Raw genomic sequence first — 27,267 nt, forward strand, 5'->3', positions numbered from 1 at the left:
TTTCAAAGTGAAAAGTTTAAAAAGTGTTTTAGGGACTTCCCTGTTGGTCCATATACAGGCCAAATGGGACAGGAAAATGGGGTATGCTATTTTTCTGGGTGGAAAGTGAGTTTTTGAAACACCCAAACTCTTAGATGAATTTATGATCTTTCCAGTGGAACTTCTAATCTAAGAGTTAGTCAAGTTCTTCTGGTCTCCCTGGGAAAAAGATAATGCAAGGCAAGATAGCTTTAGAGCAATGGAAAAACAATGATGATTTATGTACTGCAAAAGAGATAGAAAAGCATTTAATTGACCTCTGCATTGTCAGGAGCCTGATGATTCATTATCTTATAGTTAACAGAAGGGAACTCTTTTTGGAAAATTTGTTTGAATGGATGTGTCAAAATACTAATCAAGCCATACCTTAGAACGAAATTCATTAATTGAATTATTTGTAGAGACATCTCAGTCTCAGTGAAATGGCATCAAAACCATTTTAAAATCTTTAAATTTCATCTATGCCACCCAGGTGAAAATAGTAAAACTTTCTGTGGACAGTGCCCCTCCCCCACCCCCCACCAAACAAAACCTAAACCAAAAATGTTGGCTTTAAACTAAATAACTAAATCTTGTATTTTCAAATGCTTTTCAGGTCAGTCAAAAATTTTAAAGGGGAATAGAATTTCAGAAGTTTTCTTTTTCATGGTAGGCAGTTAGTATACAAAGAGGTAGATAGATTTTTTTCATTGTAATAGATGAATTGAATGTGGAAGTTTTAGGCATGTCCTCAAATTTTTCAACATTCTTCCCATGGAGATGTGGGATCCATGTCCTCTGCTGTGGAATCTGGGCTATCCATAGTAACTAGCTTGTAAGCAACAGATTAGGGCTTCCCAGTGGTAAAGAACCCACCTGCCAAGGCAGGATACATGTGTTCTATTCCTGGGTTGTGCAGATCCTCTGGAAAAGGAAATGGCCAATATTCTAGCCACTCTAGTATTCTTGCCTGGGAAATCCCATGGACAGAGAAGCCTGGAGGGCCACAGGGTTGGATACGATTGAGCATGCATGCAAACAGTTGATTGTGGTGGAGGTAACACTGGGGAACTTCTGAAGTTTGTTCAGAAAAAAGTCATGAAACTTCTTCCAGTTTTTCTTGGGGAACTCACTCCAGGGGAAGTAGCTGCCATGTAATCCAACCCTGAGACTGTCATGGAGGAGAGGCTATGTGTTGGCACTCTGGTTGGCCCCGGCTCAATGCCCAGCAGCAGCCAGCTTCAGTTGCCAGCCCTGTGAGGAAGACATGTTGGATGGCCAGCCCTGTAGAGCCTTTTGTTGACCCTGTCCCAGCTCACACCTCACTGTCACCTCCTGAGACACCTCAACTGAGAACATTCCAGATAACGCCCTCCCTCCATCACTGATCCACAAAATACTACCCTCAATAAAGCAATTTTAAGGTGCTAAGTTTTGTAATGATTTCTGACACAGCACATGTAACTAGAAAAGTACCAGCAAATTTATATGAAATCACTGATTTATTTATTCATTTATGTATTTCTGGAACAAATTTGTAAATTTGAAGATCTTTACCAATTAGAATCACACACAGTCCAAAAAAATGATTTACAGTACTGTCCGGGTTTTGTCCAATTTTAATTGTGTATTCTAGATTTTCCATCCATTTATCTGAAAGCAATCACTGATTAATTGTATTCTTAGTGGGGAGGATTCATGGTTTATGCTCAGAAGGGCAGCTGTTGCCAGGAAGGAAACAGGTTTCAACAGGCTGGAGACATAGGCCCCACTTTTTCTGGCTCCAGCCACCTGTTTCAACTGAGCTAAAATAGCCTGTATGCAGAGATTTTGGAAGTAGTCATTAGGAAAGAAAATAAACTATACTCATTTTGAAAACTCAGTTTTATGGAGAGGAAAAAATTTGAAGGCCCAATTTAGGGTATAGTTATGAAAGCAATTTACAAATGATTTAGGATTTCTTAGTGGAGAATTTCTTATCCAAATGGCAAAACATTTGGCGCCGCTGATTGCAGGAAGAATATGAAGCTGCGTTGAGCAAGGAGCTTGGTGAGGGCTTATGATGCTGCATTGTCGAAAGTGATGCAGTCCAAGTAGGTCAGTATGCATATACGGCTTATAAACCTTCTGTTCTCAGAGAGTGAGTCCTCTAAGCAAGGCACAGGGTATAGTGCTTCATACAAAATCAAATGAATTCACTCTTGTATGAAAATGTATCCATAACTAAGTTATCATAACTGCTGTACCCTAGGAATTTAGGAACCGTATTAATTTCCTGAAAATTTCAAACTCCTGCCTTTTTTTTTCCTTTAATTAAACTATTAGAAGCAGTAAATTAAAAAGGCGAGAATCTGGGAAAGGAGAAGGAAGAGAAACTCAGCCATTTACCTAAGAAAGAGAAAAAAATAAGGTGTGAGATAATATCAATTTAATTTTTAGTTAACACATAAGTGTTCCGAGGAGAATGTTAGTACTTTATATTGTAAGATTTTATATTATAGTACTTTATAAGATAGATTTCCTATCTTTTTTGTAATGTTTCAAGTGTTTTGTCTTTTGAATCAGAATTCTTAAAGTTATGTAAATAATTTATTAAATGGGTGGGACCTGACAGGGTATAAATGAGAAAAACTTTTTTTCTCCTTCTATCTTTGAGAGTTCCCTTCCCAGTAACTAGAGACCCCATTGCTTTGTAGTTGCTTTTAGGTGTTAGACTGTCATTTCCCACCCCCCCCCCCCCCCCAGCTATGAATAAGATTAATTTAAAAAATTAAGCTGGCACTCAAGCCAGAGGGGTATCACTCACTTCTCCCTAACTAAGCCTAACTCAGGCGTGGCCTCTGCTTTCCCAGTCATCAGAGGAAAAGGAAGCCACCCGCCTCCCCCCACCCAGTGGTTCTTGCACACTAGTCCAGTTATCAGTCCTCTTTATGGCAGATGCCCAGTGCTTACTTTTCTGCTGATGCACTGGTGAATTCTCTGGGGAGGCCCCTCTGCGGATGTCCACTCAGCAATTCTCTCACAGGTGAGGCTTCTTCTGGTTCAGTTCTCTGAAGCTTCCTCCTCTCCTGTTTCAGAGGTACACTCTGTGGTGTCCTCCACCCTATGGCCTGCCCTCTCTACTGGGATCCTTTGAAGATGCCTGGAGCCTGGCTACCTTCTGCAACTTTCTCTTGGCCTAGAGGAAAACTCAGGAAGTGTAGGTTACCCCCACGATTGCCCTCTCTCCTCGTCCTCTGTTCTAGTTTCCTCCAGACAGCCTCCCATTCTCAGTCTTCTCTAAGGAGAGGGAGCCATTGGTATCTCTCTTCATGTATACCCCCAAAGTTCTGGAGACACTTATCAACATGTCAGGTTTTCTCCAGTCCTCTCTCAAGGATAAGCAGCCAAGATTCTGCAGCTGGGCACATACCTAGTTGGAGGGTGAGGTACCCAGTGCTTCTTGGAGAAGATAATTTCAATCTCTAAGAGAGTTTCCCTCATGGCCTTTTTCTTTTTGTGTGTGTGCATGTGTGCATGTGTGTACTTGAAAGTGAAAGAAACCAGTTTGACCACCTCTTAGTTAAGTTGTGCGGGGATGTTTCTAGAACATCTTTTGTAAATGCAGGAAGGGATAATAGTCAACTTTGGTCATTAGTTTTGAAGCCGAACTTCTGAAACAATAGGAAAAGCTTAATTTCATATCATGTTACATTTGAACTCGGATGTACTCTAGTAGTGATAGATTATGAGCAACACAGCTGGAGGGCATTACTCAAATTTTTGCAATTATATTATTTCTACATAACTCAGGTCCATAGTAATCTGTACTTCCTTTCCTACGACCCTTTCACTGTTTGAATCCTGGGAGAGTCTTCAGTTTATCACTGTAAGAATATGCACCACCCCCCCCCCTTTCCTTGTCTTGCACTTCCCTTTTTCTCCTAAATTCCTCCCTCCCTTTTTTCCTTCTTAATCTTGTCCCTTCTACCCTAATTTGTGCCCCATCTCTTTTTTCTCCAGTCTCTCTTTTCCTGAGATTTTCTTCCGACAGCCACTGCAGTATTTCACAGTGAGATATAAATTATAAGTAGTTCAGAAAAGAGAAAGCAAACTAGAGCGAAATATAATACAGAACTAAGAACAAACCAAGTATAAAAACACATTCCATAAAAGCCTACATAGTACCTACAAAAGGACCATGAATCTGATACTAATTGGCATCCTAGCAGCCAAGAAGAAAACACTGCTTGATCAATTATATAACTTAGAGAGTCCTTGACATAAAAAGAGACTAATTGGACAGAAAAAAACCCCTTAACTATTGCTGGTAATAAGGACAGACAGGAATTTCTCCTGAGGGTGTAACGTTATGAACAAAAAACCCCAATAAACCACCTCTTAGTAGACACAAGAATATTTTTTGTGGGGCTATTTCATCCAGCAAATCTCGGTGTGAGCAGATGGCATCTTGCCAAAACTCTGGTTGGTAACAACAATTTGATGAGCGCTAGTCACTGCTTAGCCTCTTATAATGTGCTCTGCAGAAAAGTGCGCCTTACAAAGCTCAGGAGAGGAAGAGAAGGCAAACAGTGTAGGCAGCCTAGTTTGAGCAGAGGCCAACACTTAGATCCCCATCTTCATGGAATGTAAGCTAACTGAGTCATATTCCTCCCGGAGAGGAAGTGAATACTGCCTAGAAAATTGAGTTCCAGAGAAGATAAACTGTGCTAGCATGTTTTCATATACAATCTTTAATTAGCATTAGCACACTAGGGCAGTAAACAATTCCCCAAGTCCAGTTGGTCTTCCTGCGGCGTGGAAAGGCCAGGTCCAGCCTAAAGCATACTGCGTGGTAACATTCTAATTCTGGACCTGAAAGCGTTAGGAATAGACAACTACTGTTGCCCTACATTTGAGTCTAAAGAATATACTTTAAATTTAATAACATCAAGAAGACTTTCCAAGAAGTATTTTTTTCGATAGCAGCTGTTATACAAGAGTCAGTTTCTAAAATATTTTAGATGTTTTGTAAATCTCTGTAGGATGTCCCAGAGACCAGAATTCCTAAGGGCAGCATCTCCATCTGATATTTCAGATATGGTGGTGGTCTCTCTCTTCTTGGTGTTCTTGACTTGTTTCTTACTCTTGGTTGGAAAAGACATTCTGACTCTTGGGCAGGATTTTTCAATACATCTGTGGGAAGGGACCAGGGTACCCTCCCAGCCCACCAATCTGTCATGGACTCATATTTTTATAAAGTCCAATGCAAATGACTAGAAAAATGGTCATGCATTTGGATATTGTTGCCACAAAATGTCAAATTATTAAAAACATTTCTAATGTTTGCTTTCATTTTCTGTGTTCAGTTCTTTGAGGGTTGGTAACAGCTTACAGATGTGCTTATAGTATCTGGGCTCTATTTGAAGAAGGACAGCTCTAAGGTATTAATTAACCTGATGCCATTAAAACTTGAATTCTAGGTGGTGTGTAATCAAGCTGAGATGCTGTTTGGTGTAACATCTTCTGACAGTTTTAACTCACTTTCTGTTCCTTTAGAAGGTATTTTGCTGACTTAGCAGATGAGAAGATGCCAATCGGCCACCTGGGCCAGTGCTGGCAATACAGTGGGCGGGGCTCAGTATTAAATGAAAATACAGGGCTCCTTATTCAGGAATTATTAAGAATTCCAAGACAGCAATGGCAGGGAATTGAATCAAGTTGCAGGGTCCTTCTGAGGGTAGCAAGTACTCTGTGCAATTGCCAAGGTCACACACCTATGATGTTTGACTGGCCTACTCAAATTGCTCCTACTGAGCTTAATATCTTAGCAAGACACTGTGTGCTTACACTGCTGGATGCTTTAGGAGGGATCCCTCTGAAGCTCATTTTAGGGTGTCCTCAGGCCCATGTGGCCTCAGTGTTCGAAGATATTGCTGCTGTTAACAGAGTTGTCCCTTGACATGCCTGTGTGACCTAAAAAAACCATGAACAACAGTCCTTTTGACCTTACATTCTGGTGAAGCCAGATGTGTATTAAAGACTGCTGCTGCTCCTAAGATGCGTCAGTCATGTCCGACTCTATGCAACCCCATAGACGGCAGCCCACCAGGCTCCTCCATCCCTGGGATTCTCCAGGCAAGAACACTGGAGTGGGTTGCCATTTCCTTCTCCAATACATGAAAGTGAAAAGTGAAAGTGAAGTCACTCAGGTGTGTCCGGCTCTTAGCGACCCCATGGACTGCAGTCCACCAGGCTCCTCCGTCCATGGGGTTTTCCAGCCAATAGTGCTGGAGTGGGGTACCATTGCCTTCTCCCGTGTTAGAGACTACTGTCAGTGTAATTCCAGCTTTTTAGCCCTTTCGAGGGTATTTACTTAAAACTGGCTTTTGGTTTTCTCCGGTTTCTGAATGCTAGGGCAACAAAGGTAAATAAAAATAATCACTCTGGTGGCAAGTGACAGGATTATTCTTAGGGCACAAGCTATTTGTTTTTTTTCTTTCTTTATAAACAAGGTTAAGTGGCTCAATAGAGTGTGAAAAAGAGGCCCTAGTTTCTTTCGGAAGGTTCAGTCTGGAAAGTGAGAACAGAAAAAAATAAGGCCTTTTAGGTACACTGGTGTTTACAATTCAATTTTGTTTTAATAGCTGTAAGGCAGACTTGTTCCGTCCACTTCCTTAAAGCTTTAATAAAGTCTGCTACATAAAGGCTTTGTGTGATCGTTTTTTACTTTTCTTTCTCTGTCTCTCTCTTTTTGATTTTTTTGTAAATCAAATAAAGAGTACATTCCTACTGTCCCACATCTGAAAGACAGGACAGTATTTAAGGTTAGCAAAACTTAATGGATGAGAACTTGGGCTTGGGAACCAAACTGCCTGGGCTTGGATCCTAGCAACAACACTTACCAGCTTAATCTCAGGAAGTTATTATCTTTGTGCTTCAGTTTCCTCTGATAATAGTAGTAGTTCCCCTAAAGTTGTTGTGAATATTAAACAAGGTATCTGTAAAGCTCAGAGAACAGAGTTTGGTTTGGTAAGTGTGTTAGCTATTATTATTAATCCATAAGATACATTAATTTGATGAGTACAATAAAAATATAAATCCACTGGAAAGGTGCAGAGATCTTAGGAGCACACTGGGTCACAGGAGTTTATATCAGTCTGATCTGGATCTTAAGAGTCCAGGTTACAGCAGTGGCCACTGTGATTGTTCTAGGTTGGACCCTTTCCTTGTTGAGTTCTTAATGTCTTAGCAGCACCATCTTGATGAGGCCATGCACCCATGTGATGGGCCTGTGTTTGATCCCTGCCATTCATTCTGATATCCCTGGTCCTCCCTCCTTCATTTCAGCATTACCCCTCCAGCTGTAGAAAATATCTTGTTTGGGTCTCCACAGTTAGGCTACATGGCTTAATTTTATTTATCTACATAGATAATTTTTTTAATGTGTTTTTTCCCCGATATAAATTTTATTTGTTTATTTATATATTTTAATTTAATTTTAATTGAAGGATAATTGCTTTACAATTTTGTGTTGGTTTCTGCCATAATTAACATGAATCAGCCATAGGTATATATATGTCCCCACCTTCTCAATCCTCTCTACCACCTCCTACCCCATTACTTTTCAAATGTGTCTTTATCACACTTCCCTTAACTTCCCTTAGCTGTTTGGCATCCATCTCCCCCTTCCCCAGTAATTGAGTGCCTGTTTAAGAGCTCTGATGTTATTCACCTGCTCTTAACATCTTGTCCAGGAAGATTGGTTTGTCATCACTCTCATACTAGACCCTAAGGAAAGGATGCTATCAGTGGCCTCTGGTGCTAGGCAGTAAGAAACCTGTGTGGGGCCTGCCTCAGTTCCACAGGTGTACTGTCAGTGCAAGGTGTACAAACACTTCCTCTCAATAAAGAATTTAAGAGCAGATAACAGAATCAAAGTTCCATTGTCCCAGCATAGTTTTTGAGTTATTCTCATGAGCTATTTCATGAATAATGCTACTGTATAATGGTAGTGATGATGATGATAATCTAATATATGGGGACACATATGTGCCAGGCTTTGTTCTAAGTATTTTATATGTACTCACTAATTATCATAGGAATCTTGTGAAGTGTTTTCCCATTTTTACAGATGATTAAACTCTTGATCTCTGAAACTGGGTTCTGTGTTTGTGAAAAGAAAATGCTAGATTTCTGTAGTCCTGTTTACTTCAGAGGATAAGAATGATCTGGCCAGGGAATGCAGTAATGTTAAGCTTTAAACCAACGATCCTCAAACTTTGGCATGCATCAGAATTACCTGGAAGGTTTGTTTAAAAAAACAGAGATTTCCAGGCTCTACTACAAGAGTTTCAGATATAGTGGGTCTGAGTAGTACCTAAGACTTTGTGTTTCTTTCAAGTTTTCAGGTCATGCTGATGCTATGTTGGGCTGAGCCCAATAATGTGAGGTTGTGATGTCATTATTCAGGATTGGGGAGAACTAAGGCACAATTCTATGACTATAGGATCACTTCCCTTACAAATAATTAAACTTCTGCAAGGCTAATTATATATGCACATTTATATATACTTGTATATACATTTCTATTTATTCCACTGTAATGAGAAAAATATCTTTTACTTCTCTTGAAATCTACAGAGTACATTTATTTGTGTCATGGATACTGATGTTAAAAATATTAATAACTATTTTTAGAGCAATTTTAAGTTCACAGGAAATGGAGTACAAAGTACAGAGTTCTCATAAAATTATTGTCTCCAACATGCACAGCCTCCCCCACCATTAACATTTCCCACCAGAGTGGGATGTTTGTTACTATCAATGAACCTACACTGACACATCATTATCATCCATAGTTTATATTAGGGTCCATTCTTGGTATTGTACATTCTATAGGTTTTGATAAATGTATAATAACATTATCCAAAATCCCACTTTTAAAAAATAAGTTATTTTTAGCTATTACTAAGCAAATAATTTTTCACATTTTCTTTGCTTTTATGTTGTAGTTTTCCTCAGAGATAAAATAATATTCATTTTGCTGAGAGGATCCATCTGTTCCTTGCATCCCACTTCCCCAGCCCTGCCCTCCCAACCACACACACACTCACATACTTTTATTTGTTTTTTAAAGGTAAGGAAGGGGCAATAAAAAGATCCTATTGGTTATTTAAATTTTTTTTCAATGTTAGGAATTCCCAGTTAAAGAAGCTCTGCTTCAGATTTCAATGGCCAATCAGCCATGGGATTAAGTGGATTAATGTAAAAAGCTTTCTCAAAAAGAAAAAGAAAATCCACTCATTTTCTTCTGAGGGAATGTGTCTGTGATTTCAGTGACCCTAACAATGCAGTATGAAACAGCCACCACACAAATGGATGGCGACAGCTGTACCCTAACACCAGGGAAGACAGTAATTGTACGTGCACTGCACAGTTCTAAGAAGCTGGTCCGTATATGTTTCCCTTTATTGTAGGTGGTTGGGCTGTCCTTTCAACAATGCTTCCCTTTATTATGTTAGCAGTATTTAAAAGGCACTGTGTTATGGTGGAAAGAGCTGTATAGTTTTTAAATTCAGTCAAGTGTGAATTTGAGTCCTGGCTTGAGCAAGTTCTTCATCTCTCAGAGACCATTCAAATGGTGGCGATGGAGGACAAATTCTGTCTTCTCAGGTTACTGGGAAGCTTAGCAAAGGGCTATTAAAATGCCAGTGAGTACTCATCATGTTTGGCAAAAGCACTATGTTAAAACAACCATTCAATATTCCACAAAAACAATTATTCATAAATCAGTTCAGGCAATCATTCATTCATTCATTCTTACTGAGCACTTTTGTAAGTGCTCTGTGTGAGGCACCGTAGAGTATCAGTAGTTCTCTTCTGTTACTGCTTTCTTCTTTGTAATAATCTCACTAAGCAAGCTATCAACATGAACTATTTTAGATGGTTATAAAAATATAGGCATAGTATGTTTTCTTTAAATGTTTAAAAGTTAGAGACAGAAATAAGAACCATCTCCAAATATTAAAGTGATTTTCAGGGAAGTGAAATTATGTATGTCCTATGTTTTCTTCTTCATGTTTTATTTACATTTTGTAAACAACTTTTACAAATTTAAATGATTTGGGGATAATAAAAAGGACAACAAATTTTATTAAAATTTTAACAGTGTTTGGCTAATTCTGATAATCATCATTGCAATAATCAGTAATTGGTTCCCACTGTACACTATTAGGGGGCTTCCCAGGTGGCTCAGTGGTAAAGAACATGCCTGCCAATGCAAGAGATATAGTTTTGATCCCTGGCTTGGAGGAGGAAATGGCAACCCACTCCAGTAATCTTGCCTAGGAAGGGAAATGCCATGGACAGAGGAACCTGGCAGGCCACAGTCCATGGGGTCATCAAAAAGCTGGACACAACTCAGTGACTGAGCATGCACACATGTGCATTATAAATTGGGGGGCAAAGGAGGAATAAGGAAAAAACCTGTGCTTGAGTGTCTTTTAACAAACTTGTAAAGGGAGATGCTTCTTTTATATGTCAGTGGTATCCTGCTATCTTTTTAATTTTCAAAAGGACAAAGGCTAAAGCTTAAAGTTTAGAAATAAGGGACTATCAAAATCATGAGAAATAATAACACATATCTTTCTGAAGAAAAAATGAAATTCTCTTAAAGAAAGAAAAATTCTTAGAAATCTTCCTCAGGCTCTGAAGTTAAATATTATATATGTTTGCTCTCTTTGGATAAAGAGTTTTAAAAACTTGGTTTCATTTCAGTTCTTTTCAATTCTAATTATACTTCACACTGACCCAGGTTAATGTGAACACTGATAGGCTTGTCCTTTCCAGGAATATTTACCATGTGACTGATAAGGTCATTTCCCAGATCTGTGATTATGGGACTAATATCCAAAGTAGACCAAAGATGAAATTGTGTGGAGATCTCCACTGTTATGAAATCTGTGACAATGGCAGGTTGTCCTTATATAAAAATTGTTGCTGTTTAGCTGTGAGATGTCAGATGTCAATTGCTCTGAACCACAAACAGAGAAACATCCTGAACTTAACAAAAGCATTTCCTTAAGTACAAACTAATTCAACCAGACTCACAGAGTATTTCAGAATGTTGAGGTGTATCCAGGGTTTGGGAAGCTTCAGCAGAGCTGTGGATTCTGAAGACAAAATATTAGAGTTGTGGTATTCAGCCACAGTGGGGGTATTTCTACCTATTGATGATATTGGACACCTGAATTGCCTTCTTTGTCAGTGCTGCAAAGGCCTCAGAATTTATATTTGTAGTGTGAGAACTAAGAAGGCTTGATGACAACTCGTACTTTTTTTTTTCCCAGCATGAAACCCAATTATACTTCAAGGGCTTATACCAGCAAAAATAATTATTTCTTTTCCAAAGTTGATTCAAATCATTATCATAGCTGTTGGGCCTGAAGTGGGGAGAAAATTACATAAGGTATTATTACATTTTTTAATAGGAAAATAAAATGTAATGAATACTATTTACTCCCCAATTCCGTATCTTTGAAGACAAATTTTATATAAAAGGTATGTTTCTTATCAAATTAAAGTAGTTTTTATGATGGATTTGATTAGTTAATTTTTAAAAGAGGAAAATATACTTCATGTAATGTGTATATGCTGATGTATGGTAAGAATGCAGTGTTATGTAAAATGATCAGCAGGCAGTCAGTTAGGTCATTCGTAGTGGTCAAACGTGGGTGGTATGGTGGACATCCATACCCTGAGCTCAGGGATGCCATTGCAAGGGAGCAGTGATTATTGCAATTCTGGGTGCTGGAAAAATTTAAGGCCTACCTATTAAGTGGTGCTAGTGGTAAAGAACCTGCCTGCAAGTTCGGGAGACATAAGAGATGCGTGTTCGATACCTGGATCAGGAATATCCCCTGGAGGAGGGCATGACAGACCACTCCAGTATTCTTGTCTGGAGAATCTCATGAACAGAGAGGAGCCTGGTGGGCTACAGTCCATAATGTTGCAAAGAGTTGGACACAACTGAATTGAATTAGCATGCATACATTGCAATGCAGTTTATTCCACAAATATTTCTGAGACTCTCTGGGCCAAGCTTCACACTTTGAGCAGATACCACCACAGAGGCAAACCTCTACCATCAAGGGGTTTGCAGCACAGTAGGGATAATCAGATACCAGCACCCTGATAGAGGCTGCTGTATGAGCCTTGAATAGGGGGTTCCCAATGTCCCTTGGGCAGTGGCAAGAAGTTTTGTTTTTATTGTTTTGCTTTCAATAGAGAGGACACTGAGGCTTAGAGGAGTCATACAAACAAGAAGAGACAAAGCTAGGAATTGGAGTCCATGTCCTTTGCCCATACTATGCCAACTCCTCTAGGGGTGGGAAGGTCTTGTTGAGGCATGAGATGGAAACAGTAGGACAGAGATAGGTTGAAAAGATTTATAATGGGTAAGATGAGGTGGTAGTTCTAGAAGGTCTTGTAGGTCTTCATAGAACCGTTCAACTTCAGCTTCTTCAGCATTACTGGTTGGGTCATGGACTTGGATTACTGTAATATTGAATGGTTTGCCTTGTAAATAAACACATCATTCTGTTGTATTTGAGACTGCATCCAAGTACTGCATTTTGGACTTTTGTTGACTATGAGGGCTACTCCATTTCTTCTAAGGGATTCTTGCCCACAGTAGTAGATATAATGGTCATCTGAGTTAAATTCTTCCATTCCAGTCCATTTTAGTTCACTGATTCCTAAAATGTCGATGTTCAGTCTTGCCATCTCCTGTTTGACCACTTCCAATTTGCCTTGAATATGGAACTAACATTCCAGGTTCCTGTGCAATATTACTCGTTACAGCATTGGAGTTTACTTCCATCACCAGTCACATCCACAACTGGATGTTGTTTTTGCTTTAACTCTTTCTCTTCATTCTTTCTGGAGTTATTTGTTTACTGATCTCCCATAGTATATTGGGCACCTACCGACCTGGGGAGTTTATCTTTCTGTGTCCTATCTTTTTGCCTTTTCATGCTGTTCATGGGGTTCTCAAGGCAAGAATACTAAAGTGGTTTGCCATTCCCTTCTCCAGTGGACCACGTGTTGTCAGACGTCTCCACCATGACCCATTCATCTTGGGCGGCCCTACATGGCATGGCTCATAGTTTCACTGAGTTAGACAAGGCTGTGGTCCATGTGATCAGTTTGGTTAGTTTTCCACGATTTGGTTTTCATTCTGTCTGCCTTCTGATGGATAAGGATAAGAGGCTTATGGAAGCTTCTGGATGGGAGACACTGACTGAGAGGGAAACTGGGTCTTGTTCTGATGGGCAGGGTCATGCTCAGTAAATCTTTAATCCAACTTTCTCTTGATGGGTGGGGCTGGGTTCCCTCCCTGTTGTTTGATCTGAGGGCAAACTATGGTGGAGGTAATGAAGAAAATGATGACCTTCAAAAGGTCCTGTGCACACAGTGCCACACTTAGTGCCACACTCAGTGCCCTGGACCCTGTAAAAGAGGCAGAAGATATTACGAAGAGGTGGCAAGAATACACAGAAGAACTATACAAAAAAGATCTTCATGACCCAGGTAACCACAATGGTGTGATCATACACCTAGAGCCAGACATCCTAGAATGGAAAGTCAAGGGGGCCTTAGGAAGCATCACTATGAAAAAAGCTAATGGAGGTGATGGAATTTCAGTTGAGCTATTTAAAATCCTAACAGATGATGTGGTGAAACTGCTGCATTCAATATGCCAGCAAATTTGGAAAACTCAACAGTGGCCACAGGACTGGAAAAAGTCAGTTTTCATTCCAATCCCAAAGAAAGACAATGCCAAAGAATGTTCAAACTACCAGACAATTGTACTCATCGCACACACTAGCAAAGTAGTGCTCAAAATTCTCCAAGCCAGGCTTCAACAGTACGTGAATCATGAACTTCCTGATGTTCAAGCTGGTTTTAGAAGAGGCAGAGGAACCAGAGATCAAATTGCCAACATCTGTTGGATCATCGAAAAACCAAGAAAGTTCCAGAAAAACATCTATTTCTGCTTTATTGACTACGCCAAAGCCTTTGACTGTATGGATCACAACAAACTAAGGAAAATGCATCATGAGATGGAAATATCAGACCACCTGACTTGCCTCCTGAGAAATCTATTCGCAGGTCAAGAGCAACAGTTGGAACTGGGTGTGGAACAACAGACTAGTTCCAAATCAGGGAAGTGGTATGTCAAGTTTGTATATTGTCACTTCAGTTCAGTTCAGTTCAGTCACTCAGTCGTGTCCGACTCTTTGCGACCCTATGAATTGCAGCACACCAGGCCTCCCTGTCCATCACCAACCCCTGGAGTTCACTCAAACTCACGTCCATCGAGTCCATGATGCTATCCAGCCATCTCATCCTCTGTCATCCCCTTCTCCTCCTGCCCCTAATCCCTCCCAGCATCAGAGTCTTTTCCAATGAGTCAACTCTTCGCATGAGGTGGCCAAAGTATTGGAGTTTCAGCTTTAGCATCATTCCTTTCAAAGAACAGCCAGGACTGATCTCCTTTAAAATGGACTGGGTGGATCTCCTTGCAGTTCAAGGGACTCTCAAGAGTCTTCTCCAACACCACAGTTCAAAAACATCAATTCTCTGGTGCTCAGCCTTCTTCACAGTCCAACTCTCACATCAATACATGACCACTGGAAAAACCATAGCCTTAACTAGACAGACCTTTGTCAGCAAAGTAATGTCTCTACTTTTTAATATGCTATCTAGGTTGGTCATAACTTTCCTTCCAAGGAGTAAGCATCTTTTAATTTCATGGCCGCAATCACCATCTGCAGTGATTTTTGGAGCCCAGAAAAATAAAGTCTGACACTGTTTCCACTGTTTCCCCAACTATTTCCCATGCAGTGATGGGACCAGATGCCATGATCTTTGTTTTCTGAATGTTGAGCTTTAAGCCAACTTTTTCACTTTCCTCTTTCACTTTCATCAAGAGGCTTTTTAGTTCCTCTTCACTTTCTGCCATATGGGTGGTGTCATCTGCATATCTGAAGTTACTGATATTTCTCCCGGCAATCTTGATTCCAGGTTGTGCTTTTTCTAGCCCAGCGATTCTCATGATGTACTCTGCATATAAGTTAAATAAGCAGGGTGACAATATACAGCCTTGATGCACTCCTTTTCCTATTTGGAACCAGCCTGTTGTTCCATGTCCAGTTCTAACTGTTGCTTCCTGACCTGCATATACATTTCTCATGAGGCAGATCAGGTGGTCTGGTATTCTCATATCTTTCAGGATTTTCCACAGTTTATTGTGATCCACACAGTCAAAGGGTTTGGCATAGTCAATAAAGCAGAAATAGGTGTTTTTCTGGAACTCTCTTGCTTTTTCCATGATCCAGCGGATGTTGGCAATTTGATCTGTTTCCTCTGCCTTTTCTAAAACCAGCTTGAACATCTGGAAGTTCACAGTTCACGTATTGCTGAAGCCTGGCTTGGAGAATTTTGAGCATTACTTTACTAGCGTGTGAGATGTGTGCAACTGTGTAGTAGTTTGAGCATTCTTGCTTATTTAACTTATATGCAGAATACATCATGTGAAATGCCGGGCTGGATGAAGCACAGCTGGAATCAAGATTGCCAGGAGAAATACCAATAACTTCAGATATGCAGATGACACCACCCTTATGGCAGAAAGGGAAGAAGAACAAAACAGCCTCTTGATGAAAGTGAAAGAGGAGAGTGGAAAAGTTGGCTTAAAGCTGAACATTCAGAAAACTAAGATCATGGCATACAGTCCTATCACTTCATGGCAAATAGAAGGGGAAACAGTGGAAACAGTGAGAGACTTTTTTTTTTGAGGCTCCAAAATACTGCAGATTGTGACTGCAGTCATGAAATTAAAAGATGCTTGCTCCTTGGAAGAAAAGCTATGACCAACCTAGAGAGCATCTTAAAAAGCAGAGACCTTACTTTGCCAACAAAGGTCTGTCTAGTCAAAGCTACGGTTTTTCCAGTGGTCATTTACAGATGTAAGAGTAGTTGCACTATAAAGAAAGCTGAGCGCTGAGGAATTGATGCTTTTGAACTGTGATGTTGGAGAAGACTCTTGAGAGTCCCTTGGACTTCAAGGAGATCCAAGGAGTCCATCCTAAAGGGAATCAGTCCTGAATATTCATTGGAATGACTGATGTTGAAGCTGAAACTCCAATACTTTGGCCACCTAATGCGAAGAACTGACTCATTGGAAAAGACCTAATGCTGGGAAAGATTGAAGGCAGGAAGAGAAGGGGATGACAGAGGATGAGATGGTTGGACGGCATCCTCAATGGCATCATCAATGGGCATGAGTTAGAGCAAGCTCTGGGAGTTGGTGATAGACAGGGAAGCCTGGTGTGCTGCAGTTCATGACGTTGCAAAGGGTTGCACACGACTGACTAATTGAGCTGAACTGTGAAGATGAGTTGACCAACTGAATGCTGAGTATGACTGAAGGAATAAGTAGGGGTGACTCTTGGGTGGAACTCTGCCTTGGGCAAGTAGGAAGATAGTGACACCCGCTACCAAGAAAGGGAGGTGGAGTGGTGAGAAGTGGAACAGGAAATGGAGTAATGTCAGCTTTAGATCTATTGTGTTCCTACGGCTTATTCATCTAACTGATGTTTAAAGCTGACAGGAGAGGAGCATGAATAGGCAAATGGATTTTGAAAGCCTTTGGCATGCAGTTGGTGGTTTAAACTGTATGTGAATATGACATTTTGTGAATTAGACAAATAAGTGGAACAGTCTAATGAGTTTCATCTTATCTAGAATCAAATATTTAAGGCAACTAAATACTTTCAAAACTAAATGAAAACTAGTGATATTTAACATAAGATTTAACAAATGAATATTATTCAGGTAAAGAATTAAATACTTTTTATTTATGAAGCTGGGAAACTTTCTTATTAAAAAAAATACTCTTCCTCCTTCAAGTGTCCTTATTCCCCACCATTTCCCTGCAACGGAATTCATATTTGGTCATTTCTTATAGTACAGTTGTAAAGAAAGTGACCATCTGGTGATGTCCATGTGTAGAGTCTTCTCTTGTGTTGTTGGAAGAGTGTGTTTATTACATGTTCTCTTGGCAAAACTCTATTAGCCTTTGACCTGCTTCATTTTGTATTCCAAGGCAAAATTTGCCTGTTGCTCCAGGTATCTCTTGACTTCTACTTTTGCAATCCAGCCCTCTATAATGAAAAGGACATCTTTTTGAGGTGTTAGTTGTAGAAGGTCTTGTAGGTGTTCATAGAAACGTTCAACTTCAGCTTCTTCTGGGGTATAGACTTGGATTCCTGTGGTATTGAATGGTTTGCCTTGGGAAGGAACAGAGATCATCCTGTCATTTTTGAGATTGCATTCAAGTACTGCATTTTGGACTCTTTTGTTGACAGTGATGGCTATTCCATTTCTCCTAAGGGATTCTTGCCCACAGTAGCAGCTATAATGGTCATCTGAGTTAAATTCACCCATTTCAGTCAACTTTAGTTCAGTTCAGTTGCTCAGTCGTGTCCGACTCTTTGCGACCCCATGAATTGCAGTATGCCAGGCCTCCTTGTCCATCACCAACTCCCGGAGTTCACTCAGACTCATGTCCATCGAGTCAGTGATGCCACCCAGCCATCTCATCCTCTGTCATCCCCTTCTCCTCCTGCCCCCAATCCCTCCCAGCATCAGAGTCTTTTCCAATGAGTCAGCTCTCAGCATCAGGTGGCCAAAGTATTGGAGTTTCAGCTTTAGCATCATTCCTTTCAAAGAAATTCCTGGACTGATCTCCTTCAGAATGGACTGGTTGGATCTCCTTGCAGTCCAAGGGACTCTCAAGAGTCCTCTCCAACACCACAGTTCAAAAGCATCAATTCTCTGGTGCTCAGCCTTCTTCACAGTCCAACTCTCACATCCATACATGACCACTGGAAAAACCATAGCCTTGACTAGACGGACCTTAGTCAGCAAAGTAATGTCTCTGCTTTTGAATATGCTATCTAGGTTGGTCATAACTTTTCTTCCAAGGAGTAAGCGTCTTTTAATTTCATGGCTGCAGTCACCATCTGCAGTGATTTTGGAGCCCCCCAAAATAAAGACTGACACTGTTTCCACTGTTTCCTCATCTATTTCCCGTGAAGTGATGGGACTGGATGCCATGATCTTCATTTTCTGAATGTTGAGCTTTAAGCCAACTTTTTCACTCTCCTCTTTCACTTTCATCAAGAGCCTTTTTAGTTCCTCTTCACTTTCTGCCATATGGGTGGTGTCATGTGCATATCTGAAGTTACTGATATTTCTCCCGGCAATCTTGATTCCAGCTTGTGTTTCTTCCAGCCCAGCGTTTCTCATGATGTTCCCTGCATATAAGTTAAATAAGCAGGGTGACAATATACAGCCTTGACGTACTCCTTTTCCTATTTGGAACCAGTCTGTTGTTCCATGTCCAGTTCTAACTGTTGCTTCCTGACCTGCATACAGATTTCTCAAAAGGCAGGTCAGGTGGTCTGGTATTCCCATCTCTCTCAGAATTTTCCACGATTTATTGTGATCCACACAGTCAAAGGCTTTGGCATAGTCAATAAAGCAGAAATAGATGTTTTTCTGGAACTCTCTTGCTTTTTCCATGATCCAGCGGATGTTGGCAATTTGATCTCTGGTTCCTCTGCCTTTTCTAAAATCAGCTTGAACATCAGGAAGTTCACGGTTCATATATTGTTGAAGCCTGGCTTGGAGAATTTTGAGCATACTTTACTAGCATGTGAGATGAGTGCAATTGTGTGGTAGTCTGAGCATTTTTTGGCATTGCCTTTCTTTGGCATTGGAATGAAAACTGACCTTTTCCAGTCCTGTGGCCACTGCTGAGTTTTCCAAATTTGCTGGCATATTGAGTGCAGCACTTTCACAGCATCATTTTTCAGGATTTGAAATAGGTCCACTGAAATTCCATCACCTCCACTAGCTTTGTTCATAGTGATGCTTTGATTATCTGGGTCATGAAGATCTTTTTTGTACAGTTCTTCTGTGTATTCCTGCCACCTCTTCTTAATATCTTCTGCTTCTGTTAGGTCCAAACCATTTCTGTCCTTTATCGAGCCCATCTTTGCATGAAATGTTCCCTTGGTATCTCTAATTTTCTTGAAGAGATCTCTAGTCTTTCCCATTCTGTTCTTTCCCTCTATTTCTTTGCATTGATCACTGAGGAAGGCTTTCTTATCTCTTCTTGCTATTCTTTGGAACTCTGCATTCAGATCCTTATATCTTTCCTTTTCTCCTTTGCTTTTCACCTCTCTTCTTTTCACAGCTATTTGTAAGGCCTCCCCAGACAGCCATTTTGCTTTTTTGCATTTCTTTTCCATGGGGATGGTCTTGATCCCTGTCTCCTGTATAATGTCACGAACCTCATTCCATAGTTCTTCAGGCACTCTATCAGATCTAGTCCCTTAAATCTATTTCTCACTTCCACTGTATAATCATAAGGGATTTGATTTAGGTCATACCTAAATGGTCTAGCGGTTTTCCCTACTTTCTTCAATTTCAGTGTGAATTTGGTAATAAGGAGTTCATGATCTGAGCCACAGCCAGCTCCTGGTCTTGTTTTTGTTGACTGTATAGAGCTTCTCCATCTTTGGCTGCAAATAATATAATCAATCTGATTTCGGTGTTGACCATCTGATGATGTCCATGTGTAGAGTCTTCTCTTGTGTTGTTGGAAGAGGGTGTTTGCTATGACCAGTGCATTTTCTTGGCAAAACTCTATTAGTCTTTGCCCTGCTTCATTCCTCATTCCAAGGCCAAATTTGCCTGTTACTCCAGGTGTTTCTTGACTTCCTACTTTTGCATTCCAAAAATGTCAGTGTTCACTCTTGACATCTCCTGTTTGACCACTTCCAATTTGCCTTGAATATGAAACTAACATTCCAGGTTCCTATGCAATATTGCTCGTTAGAACATCAGACTTTACTTCCATCACCAGTCACATCCACAACTGGATGTTTTTTTTTTGCTTTAACTCTTTCTCTTCATTCTTTCTGGAGTTATTTGTTCACTGATCTCCCATAGTATGTTGGGCACCTACCGACCTGGGGCATTCATCTTTCTGTGTCCTATCTTTTTGCCTTTTCATGCTGTTCATGGGGTTCTCAAGGCAAGAATACTAAAGTGGTTTGCCATTCCCTTCTCCAGTGGATCACGTGTTGTCAGACATCTCCACCATGACCCATACATCTTGGGCGGCCCTACATGGCATGGCTCATAGTTTCATTGAGTTAGACAAGGCTGTGGTCCATGTGATCAGTTTGGTTAGTTTTCCACGATTTGGTTTTCATTCTGTCTGCCTTCTGATGGATAAGGATAAGAGGCTTATGGAAGCTTCTGGATGGGAGACACTGACTGAGAGGGAAGCTGGGTCTTATTCTGATGGGCAGGGCCATGCTCAGTAAATCTTTAATCCAATTTTCTGTAGATGGGTGGGGCTGTGTTCTCTCCCTGTTGTTTGACCTGAGGCCAAACTATGGTGGAGGTAATGAAGAAAATGGTGACTTCCTTCAAAAGGTCCTGTGCAGACACTGCAGCACTCAGTGCCCCTGACCCTGCAGCAAGCCATCCCAGATCCATGCCTCTACCAGAGACTCCTGGACACTCTACACATGGACATCACCAGATGGTCAATACCAAAATCAGATTGATTATATTCTTTGCAGCCAAAGGTGGACAAGCTCCATACAGTCAGCAAAAACAATACCAGGAGCTGACAGTGGCTCAGATCATGAACTCCTTATTGCCAAATTCAGACTTAAATTGAAGAAAGTAGGGAAAACCACTAGACCATTCAGGTATGACCTAAATCAAATTCCTAATGAGTATACAATGGAAGTGACAAATAGACTTAAGGGATTCGATCTGATAGAGAGTGCCTGAAGGACTATGGATGGAGGTTTGTGACATTGTACAGGAGACAGGGATCAAGACCATCCCCAAGAAAAAGAAATGCAAAAAGGCAAAACGATTGTCTGAGGTGGCCTTACAAATAGCTGAGAAAAGAAGAGAAGCTAAAGACAGAGGAGAAAAGGAAAGCTATACCCATTTGAATGCAGAGTTCCAAAGAATAGCAATGAGAGATAAGAAAGTCTTCCTCATTGATCAATGCAAATAAATAGAATAAAAATAATAGAATGAGAAAAACTAGCGATCTCTTCAAGAAAATTAGAGATACCAAGGGAACATTTCATGCAAAGATGGGCACAATAAAGAACAGAAATGCTATAGACAGAAGCAGAAGAAATACGAATAGGTGGCAAGAATACACAGAAGAACTGTGTAAAAAAGATCTTCATGACCCAGATAATCATGATGGTGTGATCACTCACCTAGAGCTAGACATCCTGGAATGCAAAGTCAAATGGGCCTCAGGAAGCATCCCCTATGAACAAAGCTAGTGGAAGTGATGGAATTCCAGTTGGGCTATTTCAAATCCTAGAAGATGATGCTGTGAAAGTGCTGCACTCAATATGCCAGCAACTTTGGAAAACTCAGCACTGGCCACAGAACTGGAAAATGTCAGTTTTCACTCCAATCCCAAAGAAAGGCAATGCCAAAGAATGCTCAAACTACCGCACAATTGCACTCATCCCACACACTAGCAAAGTAGTGCTAAAAATTCTCCAAGCCAGGCTTCAACAGTACGTGAACCATGCACTTCCAGATGGTGAAGCTGGTTTTAGAAAAGGCAGAGGAACCAGAGATCAAATTGCCATCTGTTAGATCTTCAAAAAAGCAAGAGAGTTCCAGAAAAACATCTATTTCTGCTTTATTGACTATGCCAAAGCCTTGGACTGTGTGGATCACAACAAACTGAGGAAAATTCTTCACAAGATGGGAATACCAGACAACCTTACCTGCCTCTTGAGAAATCTGTATGCAGGTCAGGAAGCAACAGTTAGAACTGGACATGGAACAACAGACTGGTTCCAAATGGGGAAAGGGATATGTCAGTTTCTATATTGTCCCTCTGTTTATTTAACTTATATGCAGAGTACATCATGAGAAACGCTGGGCTGGATAAAGCACAGCGGGAATCAAGATTGCCGGGAGAAATATCAATAACCTCAGATATGCAGATGACACCACCCTTATAGCAGAAGGGGAAGAAGAACAAAAGAGCCTCTTGATGAAAGTGAAAGGGGAGAGTGAAAAAGTTGGCTTAAAACTCAGCATTCAGAAAACTAAGATCATGGCATCTGGTCCCATCACTTCATGGGAAATAGATGGGGAAACAGTGGAAACAGTGTCAGACTTTATTTTTTTGGGCTCCAAAATCACTGCAGATGGGGACTGCAACCATAAAATTAACAGATGCTTGCCCTTTGGAAGAAAAGCTATGACCAGGCCAGACAGCATATTAAAAAGTAGAGACATTACTTTTCCAACAAAGGTCCATCTAGTCAAAGCTATAGTTTTTCCAGTAGTCATGTATGGATGTGAGAATTGGACTATGAAGAAAGTTGAGCGCCGAAGAATCGATGCTTTTGAACTGTGGTGTTGGAGAAGACTCTTGAGAGTCCCTTGGACTTTAAAGAGATCCAAGGAGTCCATCCTAAAGGAAATCAGTCCTGAATATTCATTGGAAGGACTGATGCTAAAGCTGAAACTCCATTACTTTGGCCACCTAATGTTTAGAACTGACTCATTGGAAAAGACCTGATGCTAGGAAAGATTGAAAGTGAAGGAGAAGGGGACGACAGAGGATGGGATGGTTGGATACCATCACCGACTCAATGGACATGAGTTAAAGCAAGCTCTGGGAATTGGTGATAGACAGAGAAGCCTGGTGTGCTGCAGTCCATGGTGTCACAAAGAGTTGGACATGACTGAGCTACTGATCTGAACTGAAGTGAAAGAAAGTGAAAGTCACTCAATTACGTCTGACTCTTTGTGACACAATGTACTGTATCCCTCCATTCTCCTCTGTCAATGGAATTTCCAGGCAAGAATACTGGAATGAGTTACCATGTCCTTCTCCAGAAGATCTTCCCAGCCCAGGGATTGAACCTGGATCTCCTGCATTGCAGGCGAATTGTTTACCCTCTGAGCCACCAGGGAAGTCACAGTGATAAAGAATCCACTTGCAGTGCAGGAGACGCAGGCTTCAGTCCTGGGTCAGGAAGATCCACTGGAGGAAGAAAGGACAACCCACTCCCGTGTTCTAGCCTGCGAAATCCCATGTCCAGAGGAGCATGCCAGGCTACAATCCATGGGGTCGCAAAGAGCTGGATACGACTGAGCGACTAAACGACATCTACAGATGCTGCTGCATTTCTTTTGTCACTTTTTTTTTTTAGTTAAGACCCTATGTTTTCAGTTTTCCCCTTTCTATCATTTATACATTCTAGGTGGTAATTATCTTATTTAGTTTATACCTCTCAAAGCCTCTTTTTCGTATATGTTTTGTTTTGTTTTTATTGCTGTTTTTGTAGGTCTCTCCAGATAGTTCTGTGTCTGTGCCTCTTTGCTCATCTTAAAAAGCATTCACATCTTATTCCCTGAAACTTGCAGTTTCCGCACACTTAATCACTCCCTGTGAAACCTGCCCATTGTGACCTTCATCTCCTCTGACCGACAGCACCCAGATGCTTCCTGTGAGACGAAGCACAGGCACTGACTTGTGAGCTACAGGAAGCACTGTTCTTTTTTTTTTCTATTTGAAAATGCTAAAATAGTGTAAAAATGCACTGTGTTATCTCTTGATTATTGGAAGGGTGGTTCTCATACTTTTATATTTTCCTTCTCTTTGGTGACGAACTTCCTAACCATTCACATCAATTGCCAGCCCCGTACCAGGGTCTGGATAGAAACCAGACACACAGGTGAACTTGGTCCTGCTTGTTGGTGTCTCCAATAAAAAAATTTGAAATTTAAAGACATAAAAACTGTAGACAAACTTTGATTGTGTCCTCTATCAGAGGAAACACTACATATTTTTGAGCAATGAGACTTATTTTAAAATTATTATTTAGAAATATAATTTGATGGCCACACTTAGATCTAAATGTGTCTGATATTCTGCAAGGCTTTAACACTTCCAGCACAATCATGAAGCTGAACAGTTAAGAGGAAATGGTGATTAAATCATTTGTCATACTCCCCTGCTTAGGCTCCTCTACCCTGGAAAGAAGTGACATCACATCTTAGGCTGATACAATGCTAAAAGCAGTCAGCAGGATGTCAACCTGTTTTTTAACACTCATTCATTCAGTAAATATTCATGAGAGCCAGTTTTTGTCAGGCACTATGTTAAAGACTGAGGATGAGTATAGTACGTTGGAGAGCTATGCAAGATATTGTGAGATCTTGGAGGAGAGAGATTCAACTCCACCTGGGGTATGGAGGGGGGTACTGCTGTCAGAAAAGCTTTGGGAAATTATATTTAGTTCATTGTCAAAGGTTGACTAGAAGCTAGGCAGGGAGGCGGAGGTGAGGGGTTAATATAGGAATAGAGAGAGTCTGAGCAAAGTATGAGGGCAAAGAATTGAATGCTGTATGGGAAACAACAGTCATTTCAAGCTTTCTGAAATGTGGAGTGTGAGATGGAATGGTGAAAAATTAAAGGTATGAGATTGCGTGGCAGGAAATGAGGGCATAGAAGTGGGCAAGGGACCGTGTTCCATGTCAAGAAAGTTGGACTTCATTCTGAGAAGCTAGGGCTCCATTAAAAAGACAGATATTTTAGACATAACTCTAGGGCGAGAGAAAACAAAATAAATGTAAATGAGGTGAGAGAGGAGGTTGCCACTGTGTTTAAGCAGAACCAAGAGACCTAGTTTTAAAGTAGTAGTTGAAATAAAACGGAGTTGAGGTAATGCAAAGTATTTAAGCAGAGACAAGAGATCTAGGAATAACGTAGTAGTTGGGGTAATACAAAAGATTTTAAAAGTATTTTGAGGCAAAGTCATCAGAGTTTTGTGATTTCACTGATTACATATGAAAATTAAGGTAGGTGGCAAAGTCAAGAATGATACCTGGGGTTCTAGTTTAATGTCTGTTTGCATAGCAGTATCATACACTAAGTAGAGAGCATAGAAGAGGCACAAAATTAAGGGGAAATCTAGTGAATTGTTTTGGGCATGTTGAATTTGAAATTTTGTTGTTTATTCTTTGGACTTCTCCAATCTACAGTTCATCATATATCTCCACTGGGAGATCAGAACCAAGAGTTTGAGCTTGGAAGGCATTAGTAGACATATGGTTGTTAAAACACAGGTGTGGGTGAAACCCCAGTAGGAAGAGAGCATTGTAGATGGAGAAAAGTGCAGTAACGCTCTGGATGTGAGCAATATTGAATGCTTGTGCAGAGAAAACAGGCGAAAGGAAGACTCGCAGAAATAAGAAAGATCAGGAAGATGGCTCAGAGACCAAGAGTGTAGAGTTTTAAGAAGCAGGAGATGACCAACAGAATTAAAACAAAGTTGCCTTCCACAGGTAAAGACTGAAAAATAGCCCTTGGATTTGGGAACTCAGAAGTTGCTTGGGAACTTAGGGAGCAATGAGAGCAATTTCAGCCTAGTCATGAAGCAGATGTTAGATTTTGCTGAATTCTTAAGCAAATGGGAGTGTAGGTTGTGCTTTTGAGATATTTGGAGAAAGGGTAAAAAAATGGATGGGTATACCAGAAGATAGAAATTGGGCCAAAGGAGATTGAAAAAAAAAATAGATTATGGAAGAGTCTTGTATGTGTTTGAAGACTATTTAAAGAGGAAGAAGCCAGAAGCTCACCCAAGCCTTCAGTACATTTGCTGCCCCACCTGACCCTACAGTGCTTCACTGTGAACAGAAGCTCAGAAACTGGGACCTCAGTAGAGCAGAATCTGGCTGATCCAGCTTTGGCAACCAGAGATACTCACTAATCAAGTATGTTGTCTTTCTGGTTAGCACATTGCCTGGGGGTGAGTTGGGTAATTAAATAAATTAGTTGAAGTGGTATGATCTAACTTCTTCATGTCTATAGAGTGCTGCTGGGTTTTTTGGAAAAAAAAAAAAAAAATTAGATGGAGATTGCTTCCCTTGTGGCTCAGCTGGTAAAGAATCTACCTGCAATGCGGGAGACCTGGATTCGATCCCTGGGTTGGGAAGATCCCCTGGAGAAGGGAAAGGCTCCCCACTCTAGTATTCTGGCCTGAAGAATTCTATGGACTACAGTCCCTGGGGTCACAAAGAGTCGGACACAGCTGAGTAACTTTCACTTTCACTTAGGAAGGAGAAGGTATTAAGGAAAAAAATAAAAGCAGTGTTTATCATGAATGAATGAATTTTAAAAACTGAATGTGTTGTCTAAAATGAAGATTTTTGGATTAAGTAATCTAGTTTTGCCCCTTATTAACATAGATGATTGAGGGTGACTTGCTTCTACTCTTTTTTCCCCTCTATTTTTGAAATAAAATTTCAACCTTAGGACTCCCTCTCAGAGTGTACTTTCTTTCATTTCTTTTATCTGAAAGAAAGGGGGTTTATCCTTAAAAAATATATATATATATATTCTAGATACATAGGTGTCAAGGCTAAGCAAAGGACAGACCATAGAAGGACTTGGGTGGGTGGGTGGCGGGGGATGAGGGCATTTTCTACTTTGTGAACAAGACTAGTAATATTCACCATTTTTTATTATGCTATCTAGGCAGGCCTTTAGGCTTTTAAGGATATTCTTATGCAGAAATATCACATTTTATCTGTGATAGATATATTCTTGAAAATTAGTAGATAAAATCTTATTCAAATGCAGCAAAAAAGTTATGTAAAGAAATCCTATAGCAAATCTTTTCTTAAACCCAAGGGGCCTTTTTAAGTGGGTCTATTGAGGAGACAGACATTTTTGTGAATCAGGCTTTTGTCACATGGAGGTTGAAGGACATCTGCAGTAGACAAAGCCCCCCCCCCCCCCGCCCCCCCACATACAGAAATCAGAGAACTTTAATCAGAGTCACCTCTAATTTGCTTCAGTGGGTCAAGCTCTGATTAGCAGTAATAAATTCTGAAGATCAGGGTTGAGGTCTCCTGCATCCAAGGGTAATTCCACTGAGCTACTGGAGGATAAAGAAAGTAGGATGCCCCCCAGAATGTTTGTAAGGGGACTGAACTGGGGCCAATGTAGTCTGGAGCACAGATGATCCTCAGCTTGGATGCAGACAATAAACAACCATAGCACAGAATAGTCTGAAGTACAATCACTGAACAGCTCTTGGGTCAAAGCTT

The sequence above is a fragment of the Budorcas taxicolor genome, chromosome 9 (genome assembly GCF_023091745.1).
Source record: "Budorcas taxicolor isolate Tak-1 chromosome 9, Takin1.1, whole genome shotgun sequence".
Classification (NCBI taxonomy): domain Eukaryota; kingdom Metazoa; phylum Chordata; class Mammalia; order Artiodactyla; family Bovidae; genus Budorcas; species Budorcas taxicolor.